Consider the following 19,144-nt stretch of genomic DNA (forward strand, 5'->3'; position numbering starts at 1 on the left):
CTTCTTGAAGTTGATCGTAAACCCCAGGTGGTGGAGTGTGTTCATAAGTGTGGAGGACGTGTGGGTAACCCCCCTCCCGAGATGTCGCCCGACGAGCCAGTCCAGGTATGGGTAGACAAGGTGGCCCTGAGGAGGGCTGCCACCGCATTCATGCATCTGGTAAATACCATGGGGGCTGAGTTGAGGGTAGCACCTTGTACTGGAAATGGCAGCTCATAATCCTGAAGCGCAGGAAGGAGCAATGTGGCTGCCAAAACGGGACGTGTAGATAGGCGTCCTTCAGATGCAGGGAGCTCATCCAGTCTCCCCTTGTCTAGTGTGTCTGCAATGAGTGCTGGTGTAACCATCTTGAATTTCTGAAGAGGGAGAGATCGAGGGTGGATAGGTCCAACACAACTCTCAGGCCAGCCTGGTTCTTTTGTATGGCGAAAATCCTGGAATAAAAATCTAATCCTCTCTGGGAGGGTGAGACTCCCACTGCCTGGCTCTCGACGTCCGACCGGATCTCCAACAGAGTTGCTGTCCCAATCTGTGGGAGGGGAGGAGGAAGGAGTAGAAGGGAGAAGGAAAAGGGAACAGAAGGTGGTACCCCAGGGATACTACAATGAGGATCCAGGGGTCTGCAAAGTTCTGGTGCCAAAATTGAACGTGAAAGGCAAACGTGCCCCCCACTCGAGACAAGTGGACCCGAAGGGATGTGTCATGCTTTCTTTCCGCCTGAGGCTGCTGCTGAGGTGGGGGACTGGAAAAAGAACTTGCTCCTCCTGCCCTTTTGCACCGGTGCTGACCGGCTGAGGTTGCCTCGACCTCTGCTATTGGAAGCCCCAGAACCCACCGAACGACCACCCCCTGTCGGAGCGCTGATGCGACAGTGTATGCCTTGGGTGTGGCCTTTGTTAGGATAAAGGCTTTGCAGTTAGCGAGCTGATTTTCTTTTTATCCAATTCCTTCTCAACAGAGTGGAAGAGGTCACTACCCTCGAACGGAAGGTCCAATATGCGTTCCTGGACATCAGGGTTAAATTTAGTAGCCTGAAGCCAGGCTTGCGTCTCAGGTCTGTGGCGATGCAAATGGCCCAGCCAGAGGTATCTATGTAGGCCACGGTGGACTCCATGATGTCCTGCGCAACCAGATTGGCTTCTCCTAGATACACCTTGTAGCGTACCTGGCTCTGTACCAGAAGTTCGGGAAGGAAGCCTGCTATTTCCCAGCAAAGCCACTGGTTAGCGGCTGCAAGCATGGCATCTGCATTAAATTGACACAGGTGGAAGGCGGTGTTGAGTACAGTTTCTTCCAGTACGCCTCCAAGATCTTCTCCTTGCCTAGCAGAGCCAAAGAGGCTGCAGACGTCTGAGGCTTAGAGTAGAGTGATGCCGCAGCAATCACCGAACAATGCGATGGAGGGTGCGCCGACAGCAAGAGTGGATCTCCCTCCATCTGTCTATACTTGACATTGAAGCGTTTGACAGGTTGGGCCGAGTGTGGCTTGAGCCACTCCTTTTCGGCCAAGGCCACGACGTCTTTCTGCATCCGGATACCAGTCTTGGTAGGGGGTCGTAGGATGAGGACTTCTGCCAAGAACCCCTCGTCGGGCTTTACCTCGGGTTGACGGCAGCCCAAATATTCTGCCAAACCTACAAGCCTGTAGTGCAAGGCCTTTGCCGACAACGGCGTGTCAGGATCCTCCTAGTCTGTGTCCACCAGTGTGTATGGCTGGTCCGGAGCGGGTGGAGGACTGTTGGGCGCTGTGGGCTGCGGTGTGGGGACCGGAGCCAGACGCTGCTGCAGAGGCTGTTGTGGAACCGCCTGAACTGTGAGAGGCAGGGGACCCGGAATCAAAGGGGGCAGCAGGGGGCTGGGCTGCGGACCTTGGCGCCAGAGCCATGGGAGCAATGACTATGACTGGAGGGAGCAAGTCCCTGACTGCATCCTGCAGGATGGCCCCCATCTAGGTAGTTCGCATCAGCGCCAGAAACCTTTCGAAGAACCGGTCTTCGGAGGCTGAAGAGGTGGCAGGAGATATTGACGGAATGTCTGGGGGCTGCTGGGGCCAGAGCACACTCTGCCTAGGTTACAGGGGAACATGCCCTGCTCTGCTGATGGATAAACTGTAGGCCACGGACCTGGTTGACACCAGTCCCACCTTGACTTCACACGCCTACTCCGTTCCTAGGAGTGGCATCGGATGAGCGGCCATGTTGTCTGGCCTGGCGGTCATTTTGTCGAGCTGCATGCCACGTGCCAAAGTCGTGGTGATTGGCTCATTGGGCCCAGCCTCCTCCAAGGCTCTTGGTGGCGGAGCAAGAGACATACCCTGCACCTCAGGTCTAGGCCAGGAAGGCGTATTGCCCTCGGCGGTGTCGCCAGTAGTGCTGCATGTAGGCGCCCCCTGGGACATTGAGCCGGTACTAGGGCGTAGCCCCTCGGGTATACACCCGGTAAAAGAATTGTGGTCCCTCAGCACTGATTCCGGAAGGATCTGATGACCCCTTGCCGTGAGGCCGGTAGCTGGACTAGCCTCGAGGTGTGGGCTGGTACCAGAACCCGAGAGGTTCCTCCCGCTCAGGCGTTTACTCATGAAGGAGTCACCCTTACGGGGTGCGATGGAAAATAGCAGCCCTCCTTTGGGCCTCGATCTCTGCCAGACGAAGTTCTTCAAGTTCTCTGGAGACGACCTTTCGAAGAGCTCCCTCCACCTAGCTAGTCTGTTCTTCAGTGCGCGTGGAGTCAGAGCGTTACACGTGGTAACAACCTTCCCAGCCATGGTCGGGGACAAGGCAAGGGAGGAAAAGAGCATGGGGGTCAGACATAGGGAAGAGCCCCTCGCAGGCTGGACACCTGCTGAAGCCCGCTTACGTCAACATGCGCCGGGGAGGAGCGTGACGCCGGGGGACCAAGTACCTGAATGACAAAGAAAAGACAAAGATAGAAGACTCTGTGGAAGAGAGCGTGGTATTACATGGCAGGGCCAAACCCAAAAGCGCTGGTGAATTCGGCCGGTTCCCATCGACACAGAAAAGGGGACTGGGGTGTGGGGTCGGTGTGCGTAGTCAGGGTAGCGCATGCTCCCAAGGCTGCACCCCCGCACACCACTAAATTTAAAGGGGAAGAAGGTTTTTCTGCTGAAACAGGTTCCGTCTCCCGTCCCTAGTAAGGGATGCCCATGCAGTATGGAAGAAAGGGGACGGGACGTAGAGTACGACCAAACTTCTCTTGGATAGGTGTCTCCACAACCTTTTCCCTGCATGCAGTGTTAAGGTCCTTCTTCAGACTCTGGCAGGTTCTACACCCCTCTATCAGGGACTGGGATTTTGTGGTAGAAGGCTCTGCAGTAGTAGGTGCTGGAGGTGGACAGGACCAGTAACTTCGGAACAAGGGGTATATTATTCAAGATGATTTCCATCAAGAAACTTTGCTTTGGGACCCTAAATGAAGTGTTTGAACATTTTGGAAAAGGGATTCCCTCTGCTGCCTAGAATACATTAATGGGATGTGCCCCTTAAAAGACTGTGCATCATACAAGGTTATGAAGCCCATTACAGTGGATTCAGCAGCTGACCGGTCCACACCGAGTTCAAAGTTCAGTCTCCTCTCCCAGAACTCAATAAAGGAAGTTTTCTTTTTACAGCTTTCCCGCCTCGATTTCAACAGGACCGCCATTGTATCCATGTATGGGAATTCTGGTTGACTTCAATTAAGTGAAACTTTTTTAGATTCACTTAACTGGTCAATTCATTTATTTTGGGGGCACTTTTCAGCCACAAGGCTGCCAATGGAGGGAGCCTTTGTCCCATCTAGGTTTTCCAGTGTTTTCAAACAGACCACATTAAGTGTAGTTTTACAGGGACACGTATCCTTTTGTCTGGCAACATTTTTGTACACCTTGTGATGTGCCTAGTGGTAGTGAACGCGTTATCTAACTTTTTCCAGTGCACTGCAGTAAGGCATATTTTTTACCGCAATAGGTCTTTTTGCATACCATACACTCAAAATGGCTTATGGTTTAAGACCCAACAACTTTGGGCATCTTGCCTTTTGACAGGGATGCAGCCCTCTTACATCAGAAGCTCACATTTAAGAGAAAGCTCTTTTGTGGGGTCCGGCTCAGGGGTCCCAGGAGGCAGAATTAGTTTAAACTCTGATTGGGGCAGTCTGGTTCCAGGCCACATTTCTTGCTGGGGCAATTGCTGCGCATGTGTGGGGTGAGGAACTACAAAAGATTGGACGACCCTTACCTATTGGAAGAGTGTGAAAATCCTTCCTATAGATAGGCTTAAGATACCCTTCAGCCTGGATTTTGTACAGTAAGAGGAGATCTGGAGTTGCTCGGGTCACTCAATGGAGCCAAGAACATGAGGATATGAAGAAAATATTGAAAACCCCTAGGGCTGTGTGGAAGTGAACAAACCTTTCTGAATAAGTCCACAAGGGAAGCTTTTCTAATGCAACCAAGAAAGACTCTTAACCGTGCCTTCCTCCCTTGAACATGTGAAATTAACTAATCCTGCATCAATGCCCTCTAGTCTGTGGACTTCAGAAGGGCCCCGGCACATCCCCTGGGAAACGACCAATTCACTGACCAGGCCCCTCTGCTGCAAGGTTAAAGATCTGGAGCTTGGGACTGAACAGGCCCTTAATTTGTGGCCCAGGAACATTGTTGCCTGGAATGGGTTTGTTGCTGCTGCCCAAGCAGTCTGCCGACACCCGACAGAGGTTTCATCCTTGCCACAGGAGTCGCATCAGGTCTCCCAGCTCATCCTGCTGCAAGTCTGCTGGAACCATTCCAGAATCAGAGCCACCACCTAGCCAGACCCAAACCAGATCCCCTACATCAGCCACTGCATCTGCAGCCCCGAGGACCTCCATACAAGGAATTCAGGGTACAGATATGGTCAGTTGCTTGGAAAATCAGAATTTTCCTCATCGTCTACCAAATGCAGGGGGGGGGGGGGTGGCCTGTTCGCAAACGATGAGGACGTGAGCCCTGTGAGCTCCTGCAGGCGGCGACTATATCCGGTCTTATAATCCTGTTTTTCGTGAAGGAAAGTCTACTGGGAGGTACTGACCGATTCCACAGTGCATGGTGCTTCTACAGACCGACTTTACAGCAATGATTCCACTGGTTGGCTGAGAAACAGACAGTTGCTGACTGCCAGTGATCCACTGTGTGCGCTCCAAAATGGCCGGCAGTAAATGATCGAAACGACCAGGCAGCTGTTCTGTGTGACCCAGCCGGCTACACTGCGAATCCTTGCCGCAGCGGCGCAGACCGATGCTGCTGAATACAACCGGAGTACGAGGAAGGAGCCGGTGAGCACACCCGAAATCTGGGTCTGAGAAGGCGGTGAGATTGCAAACCAACGTACCTTACGACATCTAGAGATCTCACCGGCACTAGCAAGCTCCGGAGACACCGACCTGCCGTGGTGCTCTGGTGCGACAATTGGAAAAGGAAGGGAGAGTGGCGACCTACAGCACTGGCGACCTCGGGCAATGAACTGCAAATGGCGGGTCCGTGGCGACACAGGAGAGGTGCCTGGCCCCCGCTGGGAAGACCATTGTGAAGCTGGGGGTGTCCAGAGTGGACGCATCACACAGGCAACTCCTGGGTAGGCCCGCCTGTCCTGCGCCTACGCAGCCGACAGAATTGCGCGTTGTGGACAGTGGGGCGACCTGCACTACCGCCCGGGACTCCTAGGAGCAACAAGCCCCAACTCGAGTAACTGCAGCACACGGAGCGCATGGCTGACTGGACCCAGTCCACCAACATATCCGCCCGGAGTTGGACCACTACCCCGGTGGGAGACGCCTCAGAAGAGAACGTCCCTGGGGACCGGCCACCCACGTGGTGAGGAGAAGCAGGCTGCGAGTCTTCCGGACAGGACGAAGCGGGCACAGACGCCTCATGACACACTGCAAGTAAGTGCTCCCCTTGCCAAGACCCGCCTGATAAATATTCTCCGCACGGCATAGGTACAATCCTGTACGCATGACACCGACTCCCTGGGTCTCGTAAAGGCACACACTTGCAAAATAGTAACAGGAGAATTGTGACTTTTGGTTACACCGGGAAGTATTGGAGCACCAACCGTACAAGGGACGTGAAACAGTTGGAACACTGCCAGAACCTCCTGAATTCAGCCGATATTAAGCTCTAAGTCAAGGGTTTTTCCCAGCACTAGCCTGCTCAGAGACTGCCAGCTGTGAGACCCGTGCGGACGGACACTGGACCCAACGGAGCCACCTAGCCCCTCCACGGCCAGAACATACAAACGGGGAGCCAGGCAAGGGGCCATTACTCTACTACCAACACTGGCCTTATAAGTGGAATGCCAACACCCCTAAGGGTGCCACAATAAGTCTACCTGGAAAAAGACCTTCGGGTCCCACAGCCTTCTACCCACGACACTTGGTGCTGGCGGACGTTCTGCCTTGTACCTGTAGCAACGTCCCACCTGTCCTGGGGGCCCTATATGAGGGGTGGGGCTGACAAAGACAGGAAAGATTGGTGCTGAGTACCGGACCAAGTTCCGAGTGTGAACGGAGGCATTGGTGACCAGCAGCTACAGTAAGCAAATGCACTGAACTGACGGAGCACACCTAGGAGTGGCCAAATAACGGTTTACAAACCTGACGCAACACACTACTAGATGAAAATCAGTTATAGCAAAGCCTAGCTTTCCAGCAGCAGAACCTAAGATTCAAAAAATCTGCGAAATGGGCAAGGACAAACAAAGGAAAACGTCAGCGCAGAGTAGCATGGATCAGTGTGCCGTTGCCAATACTCCGGCACCGATGAGCCAAACATCACGGCCGACCTCCCCCATTGAAGAAACCCTCTCACTATGGGACGTGATGGCTGCTATTGCCAGCTCTCGCTCCTCTATGGAGATCAAGATGACAGTATTGCGGCGGATGTCTCTTTTCTACATCATGATCTCCAGAAGCTTACCTCCCTAACAGGAGAGCCGGAACACCGAATATCCGAAACGGAGGACAACATTAGAGGCATCAACCAGCAACTATCACAAGCCCTGAATCGCTGGAAAACTCTAGAAGCCTGAGTAGATGCAGGGGGAGGGAAGATCTCGCTGCAACAACGTGCGCATTCTCGGACTTCAAGGGCACATCATGGAGCTATTTTTAGAATAATGGCTAGCGGATATCTTTGCACCTCACTCCTCCAAATTCTTTTCAGTGGAAAGAGCCCACAGGATGCCCTTGGGTAGACCAATCCTAGGTGCACCACCCCGAACAGTAACCGCTAAATTGCTCAATTACCGGGATAAGGACGCCCTCCTCCAGATGTCTCGCTCAAAGGGGACAATTACCCACAACGGGTCCGGGATTGCATTTTTTCCCGATTACACCCGGGAGGTGCAACATGCAAGGCAGTTATTTGAGCCACTCAAACGACAATTAGCCCTCATGAACGTGAAATACGGGCTGCTGTTCCTGGCACATCCTGGCACATCTTAAGTTTACCAAAAGGGAACCACAGTACATTTTACCGACCGACAAGGGCCTGGAGATGGGCAGACCACTGGCAATCACTTCCTCACCCTCAGTAATGGGCTCACCAAACTAGCCTGCCCAAGACACCATCCTATCCCTTGTACTACCCCCTTTCTCCCTACCACACCTCCCTTCCCATCCTCCTCCATTCTCACTCTGTCCCAAGGACCCATGCATAACCAATAAGGAGTACCATTCAACCCCGACCATCCTTAATGATCTACACACCAGCGTAGGATATGAGAGAACATCCCGATTAAGAGCACGCACCAAGTTACCACCCCACTACCAGGACCCAGCCACCTAAATCACCCAAACCCACGGCCCCCATAACAAATAACAAACCAACCCAACCTATAGCAACTAAAAGTACAAGAAAACACACAGAGCCCAGTATTCCACCTACTAAAAATGCACCCACTAAGGATCCCAACCTCCCCATTAGTCTCAAAAATGCACTCATCAACGCCCGCTCCCTAGGAGCCCATGCCATTGAAATTCATGACCTCATCATCGAACTTGACCTGGAACTGTTAGTAATCACAGAAACTTGGCTACATCAAGCTTCTGGTCCTCTGCTAGCATTGGCCATCCCACCAGACTACACCATTCTCAGATCTGACAGAACCACCACTCCAGGTGGCGGTGTTGCCATCATAACAAAAAACACCATCAAATTAAGATCAAGCTCCATTGAAATAATCGCAGGATACGAACTACTGCTCGCTAAACTCACTTTGAATGAAAACACCACAGTTAACATAGTGGTCATCTATAGATCCCCTGGCACAAACAGCCACCCAGAAACAGACATCCCACTAATACTGGCGCCCTTCCTTAAACCCAAAATGAAATGCATCATTGGTGATTTGAATCTCGGTTTTAATGATAACCAAGACACCAAAGCAACCTCCCTTCTCTTGGCACTGCATGACATGAACTTCTGCCAACACGTCAAAGACTTGGTTTTCTCCTCTTTGAAAGACATCCAATATACCATTTGAAACCAGTATTAGGATGATGTTTGTAAAGAAGTGTTAACGAACCTACTACAAATGTGAAACTGTCTGTGCCCTACTGTACATGCTTACTGTTACCACTCTAACTTTATGTACAAGCCTTTTGGCACCTCCAAGTTCATGTCATGAGAGCTCTGTATTGTGGCTTTACTCTACTTTACATAGACTCCCATTTTTACATGTACACTAAACTGCTAGAAAAGTGTTGTTCTAAAAAACTACCGTAATATCACGGGTAATCCATTCCCATTTTTTCTTTATTTTGTGATATTAGCTGAATAAACAAGCTAAGAGTCACCTGTGTTTTTTGCATCATTCTCTTGTATCTCTGTACTGTAAATAGCACAATTTCACAGTCTCTAGGATACGCAATATGTGAAATGAGAAAAGTCTCACAGTAATCAGAAAAGTAAAGTATTACTGAATGAAAATATACGTGGCAGGACGCCACCCCTTTGTTTCCAACCCACCCATACCAAGGGCAGAACCCTTGACTGGATCCTCACCCTCAATACCAACATCATTATAGGCCTGATTACCCCACTCAGTTGGACAGACCACTATTGCATAGAATTCACTATCACTAGTGACGACCCCTGCACAACCAAGAACAAAACCATGGACACCATTGAAAGCAGAAATCCTAAAAAGCTCACAGCGGAGAACCTTGACCCCACCCTGAACAAATTGTTAGATACTCAATCCTCAGCAACGATCCAACTACCATTGCTGAGTACTACCACAAATGCCTCTCCACAGCGATTGACACCATAGCACCAGTCACCACCAAACTAAGACGTATCAATAAAAAAAAATAAAAAAAAAAAAAAAAACCGAACTTCTGGTTCAACGAGGAAGTAATCGCCCTTAGAAGGAAAGAACGCTCTCGAGCATGCCCACAATAAACATCCCTCCTCTGACTCAGCCAAAGCATTCAAAGACGCCAATACCCTCTACAAAACAGCCATCATCACCCATAAAGCAAAGGCCTACAATGCTTGCATTAACAATGCAGCATCAGACTCCAAAGAGCTCTTCTCCATCCTAAGAGAACTTGAAAATCCACTTCCGACCGACACCCATCAACGCAAGCAAAGAATGGTGTACCACCATACAAGATGCTCTTGCCTCCAAAATTTCTGTGCTGCAAAATAAAATCAAGTCTGAAAGACTACTCCTAGCAATCAAAACCCCCCCACCCCAAATCCCTGTACCCTCTCCAGTGACAACTCTAACCCCCCCCCTTCCAATTCACACCCGTCACCCAAGATCTCATATTTGACACAATCTCCAAACTAAAAGCGTCCAACTGCAAAGGAGACACTGTCCCTGCCAAACTAGTCAAAGCCTGTGCTTCTACCCTGACCCCCATCATCACTAAATTGGTCAATGCCTCATTTAAATCCAACACAGTTCCGACCTGCATTAAAGAAGCCTGGGTTACCCCGCTTCTAAAAAAAAACTAATCTAGACCCCACCATTCCGACTAATTATCGCCCCCATAACCACGGTTCCATTCTTACTCAAAATCGACAAATTAGCCTACAACCAAATTCAAACCCACCTGGAATCTAACCAGCTCCTCGGTACCAGACAATCAGGTTTCAGGCCCAACCACAGCACTGAAACAGCTCTCTTGGACCTCAAAATCCAGATGTATGCCATTAGAGATTCTGGGAAACCCTGCATTCTCCTGCTGTTGGATCTCTCAGCCGCGTTCGACCTGGTGGACCATGACAAACTCTGCAACTCTCTTGCCCGCGAGTTTAACTTCTCTGTTGAAGCCACTGCTTGGGTGAAATCCTTCTTAACCGACCGCACCTCCAGAGTGTCCATAGGCAAAGAAGCTGCCAACCCCATCCCAGTCCCCATAGGAGTGTCCAAAGGCTCTTGCCTCTCACCCACGCTGTATAAGGCATATATGAAACTCTTGTTCTCAGCACTAGACGATATGGGTGTCATACACCAATTTTGCAGATGACACCCAGGTCCTTATACCTCTTAGAGGGAACTACGACCAGGACACCCTAACAATCAATAAAATCTACGTCATCATACAAAACTGTATGGCGCTAAACAGCCTATGTCTTAACGATGAGAAGACAGAAGTCCTCATTGTAGGATCTCCAGCCAAAATAGCAACCCTTCAACCAGAATACTCAACCATCAACATTGATGGCACCAATATTCCAGTGTCAAAGCAAGTCAAAACATTGGGCGTGTACATAGACGCCAGCCTGACTAAACAGATCAACGTGCTTGCCTCTTCCACAGCTTACACCTCCAAATTCATTGCGCTCAGCATACAATTTCTGACCCCAGCAAACTGCCTCACCCTAGCCAGAGCATTGATCCTATCGAAATTGGACTATTGTAATGTATTACTACTAGGCACCTCCAACACTAACCTAGCCAAAATGCAACTCTTGCAAAATAAAGTTCTGAGGGTAGCTCTAGGCATAAAAAAAAAAAAAACGACCACATCTCCAAGACTAGGAAAGACGCCCACTGGCTCCCCATCAAAGCCAGAATTATCTTCAAAACATTATGCATCACATACAAATGCCTTACCAAAAAAGGACCTATCTCAACAATACTCTACACCCCAAAGTTGACAAGAGATCACTCAGATCCAATGGCAAACTCCTCCTGGACCCTCCTCAATTCAAAACCACCAGAGCAGGGGGTAGCAGCTTCACCACTCTCGCCCCCAAACATTGGAACTCCCTACCCATTAATATCAAAAAAGATTCCTCCTTCACGGTCTAGAAGAAACTGTTAACCTGGTTATTTAACCAATATTAGCACCTAAAGATAGGATCCCGTTCCATTGTATATTTGTTGTGAATATTTGTAAATTGTATCATGTAATGTAACTAATGTAATGTTGACTTAATTACTAAGCTGTCTTATAACCACGCCGTGACACCAGAGGGTCTGGGCGTGTAACAAATAAAATAAATAAAATAGAGGCTCACATCGAGGACGACTGGACCGCGAGACCAACAGGACAGAGAGGGAGATCCCGGCCAAGACCAGGTCGTGCCTCCCCTGTGAGAAATCCTGAGGCACCGGGCCGGAGGGCACCAATCTAGCAGCGAACTGGGATGAACGCTGAACATGCCACAGTCCCGCACTGTGGAACATGGCAGACCGTCGCAAGATGGCACTTCATTCCTCTGACTCATTTCGTCGTCGTACAATTCAACCCAACACGACAGGTTCAAACAGACGGTGCAGGGGGTGGAGCTCTGGGAAGGGTCCCTCCATGCCTGCCCCCCTCTCCTCTTCCTTTCTTTTATGACCTTCTCTTCTATTCTTTTCCTAATTTTTCTGTTCTCTGCTGCCTTTCTTTAGCGGCCCAATAGTGTTCTTCTACGGGCAGCGACTTTGAGGTGTTAACTGTTGGGGTTTCAAGTTCAGGCTGACGCTCAAGCTCAGTCTATTCCACTTAAGTTGATCTGGCGACGTAGTTTTTCGGTCGTCAGACAGGTCGGGCGACTGATACTTTTCGCTGGGGAGGAGTATGGGGAGGGCAAGTTGTTTCACACTGTTTATTATAAGGTAAATTGCACCAGTTTGTTGCCAATCACGATGCTACAACTCACTCTCTACAAGCTACTTACACTCCTGACCCACTCGGCTGCTGTGTCTCCATTTCCAAACACACCAGACGCTCAGCACACACACCACTTCACCCTCTCCGATATGACTGCCAACACCATTACTACTAAAGACCCTCCATGGAGGATGCGCAGACTCCAACAACAACTGCTGATCGCTTTAAACCCCTTAAATTTCTCACCTGGAATGTTAATGGCATGGGGTTGGGCATTAAACGCCGCCTCATTGTTCAATAGCTCAATAGAGACTCCCCTAGGTGGCCCACCTCACCGAGACCCATTTAGTGGGTTCAACCTGCCAGCTCTTCCGTAGAACCAATTATCACTTGGCATTCCACGCAGGGCACACTATGGGATCCCTGGGAGTCTTGATTCTCCTGCATAAGCGTCTCCCATTTGAATTGCATGCAGAAGTGCAGAACCCCTGCGGTCGGTTTGTGATGATGGAAGGCACGCTCTGGGGGAGACACTAGCTATACTAGCAATATACACCCCGCCTGGGCTGGGGGAGGGACTTTTGAGAGAACTGACCACCTTACTGGCGCAACAGCAGCCGGATTTGTGGATTCTGTGGGGGGGGTGGGGGGGGGGGGAGATTTCAATGATGTGTAACGCTCGAGATCGGACCCACAACCGGAATCGCAACCCTAACACACCCACAAAGCTGGGTGCCTTTTCCTCCTCCTCAGGCTTATGTGATGTATGGAGGGAACTTCACCCTACAGATCAAGGCTTCTCCTTTCACTCGGGAGCCCACGCATCCTTATCTAGGATTGACTACTTTTTCCTTCCTACTTCCGAGGCATACAGAGTAACCAATGCAGAACTGCTCCCCCGTGGCATATCTAATCATTCTCCCATGAAGATGCCACTTCGCACGGATCAGCCACTGCCTCCTAAGATGTTGAGGCTGAACAACTTCTATCTGGGTCTCCCTGAATTTGTACAGCATATTATGGAGAAATCCGATGAGTATTTCGACACAAATGCGGGCACGGTGGAGAACTCAGTCATACTGTGGGAGGCACATAAAGCAGTACTTAGAGGGTAAACTATCACCTGGACATGCAATAGAAAGAAAGAGCACCACAGGAAAGTGGTGGAGGCACTGCTCAGAGCATACACCCCATGTTCTTCTCTCCAGCCAGGTGAATTGCCGAAAGAGTGATTCCTTCTTGTATTGCCCAGAGCTGCATTGCCGCTCTGCACAGTGGTAGTGACCCTACACCACCTCTTGAGATAGTACAGGCCACTGTGTTGTCCGTCATTATCAGGACATTCTTTCCCCATACAGAGGGCAGAAAGGCCTTCAGTGCTAGTCCAATTGCCCTCAGCTCCAAAAGGTTGATGTGTAGTTTGGACTCTGATGGAGACCAAGGACCGCTGATTAACAGATCGCTGGTGTGGGTTCCCCACCCTGTGAGTGAGGCGTCCATCACTACTGTTATCTCCAGCCATGGTTGCCAAAAAGGTTCCCCCTTGAGGATATTGTCCCTGAAAGCCCACAATAGCAGAACTTGAGCCACTCTGGTTGGACCCCGCAAAAGATTGGGCAAATCTCACGTAAATTGGGAGCATTGAGTTCTGAGGGCCCAATGAAGGGATCTCATTCTCAATCTGGCCTATGACACCAGAGAAATGCAGGATGCCATAAGGCCGAGCAACCTGAGGAAATCGAAGGCTAGCAGATGCCGGGCATTCTGAAACTTCATTACCATCTGCAGGATGTGGTGAGCTCTCTCCTCGGGAGGCGAGGCATTGCCCGAGGACGTATCCAGTATTGCTCCGATGAATTGGAGCTTTTGGAGTGGTATCATTTGAGACTTCTTGTAATTGCGGGACAAGCCTAGTGTGTTTAAGAAGTGGCAGGTCATGGTCAGATGTTGCAGAGCTCTTTCGGGTGAACTCGCCCTGATTAACCAGTCGTCCAGGTAGGGGTAGACGTGAATCCCCCCTCTTCTGAGACTCGCTACCACCACAGACATCAGCTTGATGAAAACCCTTGGGTGGAGGTCAGCCCAAAAGACAGAACTCGAAACGGATAGTGAGAACTGCCAATTGTGAACCTCAGGTACTTGCTGTGCTTGAGATGGATCAGCACATGAAAGTAAGCATCCTGAAGGTCCAATGATACCAACCAGTCTTGGAGTTGGAGAGCCTGAAGGATCTGAGAAAGGGTTACCATCTTGAACTTGTCCTTCCTGAGGAACTTGTTCAAGTTTCTCAAGTCCAAGATGGGTCTCAATTCTCCGTCCTTTGGGATGCTAAAATAAGGGTAGTACCAGCTCTTGTTCCTCTCCACTACAAGTACATGTTCTATTGCACCTTTCTCTAGCAGGGTTAAAATCTCCTGCTCGAGGAGCGGGTCTGGAGTCTTAGTAGAGTTGGCTCCCGGTGGATGGTCTGGAGGCCTTTGTCAAAAAGTAAGGCACTAACCATTGGTCACTATTTCTAGTGCCCAGGCATCTGAAGTAATGCCTCACTATTTGTCCAGATACAGAGTGATCCTGCCTTCCACCAGGGTCTTGTGGGTCGGCTGCAGCAGTGGCTGAAAGGACAGTTGCTGCTGCTGGGGCTGATCTAGCAACTTTTCCTCTTCCACCACAAGGACATTTTCTTTGTTGCCCTTTTTGACTGGCCTGTCCCTTCCCTCTCCCAAATGAGTAGAATCAAAAAGGATGGTTCCTCCAGGCAGATGACCCTGAGTAGGAGTGTTGAGGTTGTTTTATAGAGGCGCCAAGTAATTTAGCTGCCGCTTTTGAGGTCTGCAGCTTGTCCAAACTCTCGTCCGGCTTGCTGCCAAAGAACCTTGAGCCGTCAAAAGGCAAATTGAGTAATCTGGATTGTACATCAGGCACAAAGCCCGATTTCCTCAGCCATGCAAATATACGTAGGACCGTGCTAGACGCCATGGACCTGCTAATGCTACCAGCAGTGTCCAGTCCTGACTGAAGACATTCCTCCATAGCTTCTTTTCCCCATCTGACTATTGCCAGGAAACCATCCGTTCCTCGCCCTCAGGGATGTGTGCAGCAGCTGTTGTCATACAGTCCGACAGGGTGTGTGTGAACCTTGCCAGGGTGCAAGTCCCATTAGTGGACTTTAGAGCCATGCTCCCTGAGAAAGACTATACGGGCCCATGCATCAATTCTTTTGTCATCCCTATCAGGGGGAATGGAAGGGTAAGCAGAATGCCTAGTAGAAGTTGCTGCCTGTACCACTAAGCTTTCAGGCGAGGGATGCTTTGAAAGGGATTTCTGGGTCAGATGAGGAAGGCCTGCATTTCCCCACAAATTTCTTATTTGCAGCCGAGCCAGAATCTGGGGTTTCCCATGTGGCAGAGACCCTTTTTTGTAATGCTTTGTGAAAGGGTAGGACAGGGTCCTTTTGAGGGCCTTCATTAAGGATATCTGTCATATCATCTTGGTCAAAATAAGGGGAATTAGACTTCCATCCCATAAACTCAATAACTTTGTTCATTAACCTTCTGTACCCTGTCTGCATGATCGGGTATATCAATGTCTACCTCAGGGGAAGTATCCAGGCCACTGGCTGTCTGAAGACATTCATACAGATCACTTAATTTGGAGCTAGGATCAACCAATTCCTCAGGGACATCTCTGGTCCCAAATTGAATTCCAGCAGGAGTAATTTCCTCTTCAGAGGATTGCTCCTCGAAAATAGAGGACAAACCTGAAAAAATTATGTCTGGGCTGTGGGTGGTATGCCTTTCTGGATGAAACAACCAGTTCTGACCTCGGCTTCAACAAATGTGTCGGTTTTGGCGCCCGAATTAGAGATGGCCTCGACAATGGCGTTGAAGGTGTTGATGTAATCAACGTTTGCTTCGCAAGCGTCAAAGGAGGCTTCGAAACCGTTGAGGAAAGCAACAACGCCATCTTCGAGGGTGGCATCGAGGACGCCGTTGATAGATGCAATGTGATCTTCGACGTCGGCTTCGATGGGTGTATTCCCAACGCCATTTTGTCAGCCTTCACCTCCGACTTATGCACCAGTATGTTTGATTTTATTTTACTAGGTGTCAGGGAATTTTCCTCTGCTGACACCCTCACGACTTGCCACCAGAACCCGTGTGTCTGGTCTCTGGCCTCCCTCTGTCACTTTTGGAGTGAGCTGGGGTATGGTCTTCAAGCAGCTTTTTCGAGGGGGTCTGGGGCCCGTTCTCGAAAATGTTTAACATTGAGGCTCTGAAGGCCTCCCATTTTTTGGGGAATCGTGTTTTGAAGGGTAAAAGACGACCCATGTGTCAGCCGACGAGTAAGAATGAGATCGATGTAGTCTTTTCCTTGATTTTTTTTGACAAGGAGGATTTTCTCAATGGACTTCACAATCTCGATTTCCTCGACCCACGTCGAGATTTCCCACTCGAAGCCTTCTGTTTTCTCGAAGACTTTGAGGATTCCTCCCACACTGCTAGTTTACCTTTCTGTTCCTTACGACCCTTGTTAGTCATAGCCTGACAGGAACCACATTTGTCGACCCGATGGTCAGGGCCTAAACACCAGAGGCAAACCCGATGGGGATCGGTGATCGACATCTTACCGCAATTTTGACATTTCTTAAAACCGGTCTTGTGTGGGGAAGGAGTCGAAGACTAGGACATTTTCATCGAAAACTGAAGCGCCGCTTTTGTCACAAGAAGCAAAGCTATTGGAAAAATGGAACCGATGCTTAAGGGCGCAGCTCGAGCCCTTTATACTACGGATGACGTTGACGGTGGCCCTCGAGGGACCGACACCGCAGCCTCGAGCACAGTGCCCTTGGGTGAAAAACGTTTTTCGAAGCAGCAAGCTGGAAGATACGAATATCTAAGATAAGGAATATGTGGGAGGACACAATCCAATCGAAAGGCCTGCTTCCAATGGGAGGGTAGCCCTCCAGAGAAGCAAAGTCTACAACAGGAAGGTGGGTTACTGGAAAGTAAGCCCACAGAGCCCATCAGAGGAAACCTTAAGAGAATGGAGGTTCCTCAGGATATGTGGTCCTTCCTCCTACAGTTGGTGTGCGACATTCCCCTGGTGGGGCATCCTAATGTCGTGCTAACACCAGAGTGGTCCAAAATACATTCTCGCTGGCCCAAGATGGGGGTCCCAGTAGAAAACTACTGTAGGGGTCTCACTGTGACCAGGATGACAGGAGTGAGACACGTCTTCAGTCACTGCAGGATTCACTTTTATAAGTGGATGCTTTTTTACCAGAGAGGTGGTCTATTTTGGTTAGCCCTTTGACTCTGGAGACATCAGGCAATAAGCTGCAATTGGTGGTTGCTGATCACAATGCTGAGCATATGTCTTTGTGCCAACCCACTGAGGATGACTGCCAAGTCAGTCATTGAAACCTTATTGAATGTCAGTACCAGAGGTAGATCCTCTGCTGTACTATTTAACAGTGGAGGGAAGGTGTAGAGACCGATCATGAGTCAATCAATTGTCATTCACAGGAAACTGGTCTGAGAGGAGACTATTTAGATCTCTCCTAAGTTTGATTGAAACCCTTAGTGAGCCCCTTAGAAGGGAGTGGGACCTTCTCCTGTCAAACTGGTTTCATAAATCCCTGACCACATGTGAGTGGTCTGGGCCTTGTCAAGTTTCCTAACTTAGCAAGCCAAATTATTCAGATGGCCTTGGTGGAAACAGAAAGGTTGCCATACCTTTCCCTGTGAATAGTATGGATGATTCTGACTTGGGGATAGAATTGGAGTCCTGTTTATGGCTACAGAAAGTGGGCCAGAGAAATCCAAAGGTCTGCCTGACCTGTGCCATAACAGCCATTCTAAGGGGTTCAGTGAGGATGGCCTAGTGTCTTCTCACCTGACCCCACAGCAGCAATGTGAGGTGGAGATTTTGCTGAGGCATAAATCATGAAACAAACATCTAGGGCCAAGGTCTCTTTACAGGATCAAATGGTTGCTTTAATACAATTACCATAAACACCAATGCTTGGTTACTTTTGTGCCTCTCCAGGATGGGGCATGCAGTTTAGTGGATACCCAAAAAAAAAATAAAAAAAAATAAAAAAAAAAAAAAGGTTAAGGCTGCTGAAATATTCTGAGACAAAAACTGCATACAATGTAAATGTTTTTTCAAATCCTACTCAAGACATACTGGATGTCCTTCATGGGATTATCTAGCATTGGCAACAGCATTAATAATATGGCTGCTGAGTCAGTAACCTTGGTGGACCCTGTGGCACCAATTTATCAGCATGCAAGAGGCCATTACAAACGTTGTCGCCATTTAACCCAGGCGAAAGGACATTTGCAGACTCCAATCCTGAAAATAATCATGACAATATATCCATGCACCTTATTTGCTGTGTTGAACAGGTTCGTTTTAGATATAAAATCCCTTGAAGGTGCTGTGCACCTTCTGGAGAACATAGCTGTTGAAGTCACGTTTTTCCTGGAGGAAACCTAAACCAGGTACTCTTCACTGTAGTGCAAACAAAAAACAAAGACCTGCTTTCATTGAAAAGCATCTTTAATATAGGGAAGATCATACCAGACACAGGCTGGCAGAGCTGTGTGCCTTAGAACATCTACTAAAAACATTAAGCTAAAAATCGAACAACATACACTGGGTTAGTCACAAAATATATAGCAACCTATTGGTAAAGACAAACACATTAGTTCCAATGTACTTTAAGCCAATATACTACTTTGATTTGCACAGTAGTAGCATTTTAAAGTTTGGATAGTATTGGGGGGAAAAAAGCTATATTCCGACAGCTCATGGTGGATTGTACAAGCCAAGCACTTGGCTGAATACACCTTTACTGTACACAATTGTACCATGCAAAACTGTTTGGGCAGGGTAGTTTTATGACCTAGATAATAATAGGCAATGAAAACAGTAATCCACATTAACATGTAAGGCCAATGATCTACTTCTCATCGAATAGGTACATATTAGTAACGATTTTCGGGAAGGGTAAAACTAAAGTTGCCAAAGTTATTAAAATGTTAAT

At 49.1% G+C, this 19,144-nt stretch overlaps 1 protein-coding gene across 14 annotated transcripts in view; it reads right to left on the reverse strand.

Annotated features, from left to right (window-relative positions):
* Positions 1-19,144, reverse strand: part of EHMT1 (euchromatic histone lysine methyltransferase 1) — a 2,375,011-nt gene that overhangs the window by 1,667,081 nt on the left and 688,786 nt on the right. The gene's annotated exons all lie outside the window — the stretch shown is intronic.

Source organism: Ambystoma mexicanum, chromosome 8 (assembly GCF_040938575.1).
Source record: "Ambystoma mexicanum isolate Mex_15411 chromosome 8, UKY_AmexF1_1, whole genome shotgun sequence".
Classification (NCBI taxonomy): domain Eukaryota; kingdom Metazoa; phylum Chordata; class Amphibia; order Caudata; family Ambystomatidae; genus Ambystoma; species Ambystoma mexicanum.